This window comes from Psammomys obesus, unplaced genomic scaffold (assembly GCF_907164565.1).
Source record: "Psammomys obesus unplaced genomic scaffold, mPsaObe1.curated_primary_1811, whole genome shotgun sequence".
Taxonomy (NCBI): domain Eukaryota; kingdom Metazoa; phylum Chordata; class Mammalia; order Rodentia; family Muridae; genus Psammomys; species Psammomys obesus.
In genome coordinates this window covers 2,453,748-2,457,987 of record NW_026591816.1, presented here as the reverse complement: position 1 = coordinate 2,457,987, position 4,240 = coordinate 2,453,748, and positions in this window count along the sequence as shown.

Below are 4,240 nucleotides of genomic sequence, written 5' to 3'. Positions count from 1 at the left end.
TTCCCCTCTGAAACCTCTTGAGCTGGGCCTCCATAGTCTGCACAACTCCCATCCCTACTGTTTTTCAGGTTTCAATAAAGATGGCCCATTAAACTCTGCTGACAGTGTTGAACTGCTTTCCTAGTCTAGTCCTGTTTATGTGGTACTGTGACTCTACCCAGGGCTTGTAGGCAACACAATCACCTAAACTACTTCCCCAGCTACACTGGCATGCTTCTTTGTTTTTCTCATTCGGAGTGGCGTTTACAGAATGGTAGCACAGACCTCTGAACATCCATTCTTTCACTCAAACAAAGAGAATACTGATCAAAGCAGTCAAGACAACTTCTTTAGCATCTGGAAATTAATTAAAGGACTGCAACAGTTCTGGGAGTATTTACCCAAGAAGAACAACCAAATCTCAGCAGGAAGAGGGGGCTTGATGGCATTTTTCACCTTTACAGCATCTTTACTCTCCTCTCCAGGTTGGTGCCCTTGAATACCAGCATTCTTGTCATGGCCGCTCTGAAGATCAGCAGATGATAAGTCACCAGAGGGGCAGAATGGCTCTGGGACTCTCCCCAAAGCCCTAAGCCCAAAGAAGTGTCACAGTTGGCCTATCTGGCAGTTCTGTGAGTCCCTGATCTTTGTGCACATAGCTCTAAGAGTAGAGCACTAAAAAACAAACAAAAAACAAAAACAAAAAAAACCCATCGATGACTGCTTAACATCATAGCTATCAGAGAACATCATGGTAGATAATAAAAAGAGGCTGACAAGGAAAAAAAACAAAAACGGAACCAAGCAAACCCTAAAAAGGAAGAACCTCAGAATGACATATACACCCAGGGCTTTGAAAAAGCGTCAACCTGTCGCTGGAGCTTTACGTGCCTTTGAGAATGTCCCAGGCAGTGTTATCAGTGGAGACTGGAGAAGGCCCCAACAATGTATTTCTGGTTGATCTCCAGGCTCCACATGACCAGGGAGGGAAGGCTAAGTCGGAACCATACGCTGCCCACCAAGCACTGAATGTGTGCTCCTGGTGTGATGGAGAACTTCACACATCCAAGGAATCCAGTGAATTCAATGCAGGATACATGTCAGGGACCCATACTTATTCACGCTCTTAAAAACAGAGAAAAGTGACTCACCATGTACAAGATACTCTCAATAAGACTAACAATAAACTTATCAGAAATCACGGAGACTAGAAAGTTAAAAAAAAAAAAAAAAGATGATGCATTAAAATGCTGAGAAGGTAAAAAAAAAAATCTGTTCACCAATAATTCTATATCCAGCAAAACTATCTCAAAAACGAAGGAAAAGCTGGGCATGGAGGAGGCTGAGGCAGGAGGACTACAAGTTCAAGACAAGTTTGGATCATTTAGTGAAACCCCTTACCCCCAAAAAGAAAAATGGAGATAATCCCAAACAATTGATGCACTCTTTGTTGTTGTTTTTCCAGACAGGGTTTCTCTGTGTAGCCCTGGCTGTCCCGGAACTCACTGCAAATGAGGCTGGCCTCGAGCTCAGAGATCCCACCTGCCTCTGCCTCCTGAGTGCTAAGATTAAAGGCATGTGCCACCACCCCTGGATGCATTTTTTCCTTATAGGATTTGTTTTACAGGAATTATTAAAGGATGTTCACACTGAAAGATACCAATCCAAAGCCCCACGAAGAAATAAACACCAATGAAATAAATAGTAAGGATTTCCCCACGTAATTTAAATGATAACTGCGTAAAAATAATGATTATTCAACTGTTGATATAATTACATTATAGAGATATATAATTTGTATGTCAAGAATAACACAAAGAGAGAGAAGAATAGAGTTCATATTGGAGGAAAAAAATTCATAATAATGAAATTAAGTTTCTGGTAATTCAAATTAAGTTAAGATGTTAACTGCACCCTGCAGACAGCAATTGAGAAGATAAACAAGAAAATAAGGAATTTAAAATTATAACAAGAAGGCAAGAATAGAAAAACAAAGGCGGGAGAAGACTTCGAAAACAAATATTGGAATGGAAGACATAAACCCATTTATAAGAGGTGCTAGAGACTGATCCCGGGTCTGTATGCTGAGCAGGAGCTCTATAGCCAGTGCGCACCTAACCTCCAGTAAATTCTATCTCGTCGGTAACCACATTGCACCTACTTGGACTAACCATGTCAACCAACGAGCAGAGACTGGGCAGTCAGGAGCACTTGCTGCTCTTCTGTTCCCAGCACCTGCATGGCGGCTCACAACTATCCCTGACTCCAGTTCCAGAGGGTGGGATAACCTCCTTTGACCTCCGCGGCCGCCAGACCCAATGTTGTGCACATGTATTCATGCAGGCAAACATGCATACACATAAAATAAAAATAAGCCTAAACTTATTCAAGGCAGAGATTGGCATTATGAATAAAAAACAAAAACAAAAACAAAAAACAAAACAAAACAAAACAAAAACATACAATTAGAGTTCCCTTGCAAGGTATACTTAGAATTAGACATACAAAAGGAAAAAAAAAAAGAAATACAAACAAGTGAAAGAATGGGGAAAGAGGTACCAAGAACAAGGACATATAAGCTGGGGGAAGTGGGAGCTGTACAGTTATGGGGTGAAACAGCCTTTAGACAAAAACATGTTACTGGAAACAAACAAAAACAAACATTTTACAGGGACATAGAGATCCGTCCATGAGGAAAACATAACAATTATAAACATATTCATACTTAACAGAGCTGAAAATACATGAAACAAAATCTTACAGGAAAGAGGTAAGTAGACAATTTTTTAAATTAAATTTTTATTTTTATATTAATTACAGTTTATTCACTTTGTATCTGAGCTGTAGCGCCTTCCCTCCTCCCCTCCCAATCCATCTGACCCTAGCTTATCCGGCCTCATCAGAACTGGCTGGATTGTTCTCCTCTGTGGCCTGACAAGGCTGCTCCCCCATCAGGGGGCAAGTAGACAATTTAAGAGTAATTTAACATCCCACTTCCAATCACAGATAAAACAAAGACACAGAAAACATGACCAATATGCTAAGTGAAATCTAACAAATGTATAAAAGACTTTACATAACAGTAGTAGAATACATATCTGTCCCATAATGTACACAGAAACTTCTCCAACACAGACCACACAGGAGGCCATTGAATAAACCCCAACTTAAAGGGCTGGAATCATACACAGCCTGTTCTCTGAGTATAAGAGAACATAGCTTTTATTCATTTTAGAAGGCATTAACGTTTACCTATGAAGAAAAAAATTTAAAAATCCATAAATCAAACTTGCAGTATAGGGCATAATGAATAGTAAGGATATACATGCTTCTTTTTACTTTCTAGCAGAAATGTGGCAAACAAAGAGTTACCTTATTCCTTCCAAATTAAAAAAAAAAAATAGAAGTGGCAGCAGATTTTATGACTGAGGCTAGTGTTGAAGAAAATGTTATCATAAAATAACAACCCTGATTCATCATCCACTAGTAGAGCTAAAGCTGATAGAGGATAGTCTTAGGAGCAAAAACTAACACATTTATAACTTTCCCCATTTATAACTCAATAAAACAAGATATATGATTATGGATGTGCCTGGCTTTTCCTCAGCATTAGGTCATGAATGTTCATTAATACGTTTGACTTTCTTCACAGGAGAGAGCAGGTCACACACACACACAAGCCAATTCTTTCTGTCAGGGTCTAAAGCTTGCTTTTGTAACCTTCCCCCAACATACCCTGGCTCAGAATTTCACGTCAGCCTCTGTGTAATGACAGCTGACCTGAGTAGTTGTGGCAGATTCCCAGTGGCCCCTCAAATCCTAAAATATTAATTAATAGGCCCATTACATAAGAAGCTTGGTAGCCCATAGCCTAATAATTAAATAATCTTTGGGTGGGACTGGCAGATGGTATTCCAGAAAAGACATGAGAAACATGTGGTCATCATTTCATATCCAGTTTGTGTAACTTTCTTCAGCATGACCAATCTTTTTTATCTGTAAACCCCATCCAGCCCTCTATTTTCACATGGTCTGAAGCAATTCCCAGAGAAACAGTACAATTGTTTCAGCTGTATTTGAAAATATGCATTGTATTTTAATATGTAATACCAATGAAAACACTAATTTCTTTTCAAGCATGGAGCCAACTATACTGCTAATTTCCCTTTTCCTTTCTTTTTTCTTTTACTCTTTCTTCTTCCTTCCTTCCTTCTTTCTTTCTTTCTTTCTTTCTTTCTTTCTTTCTTTCTTTCTTTCTTTC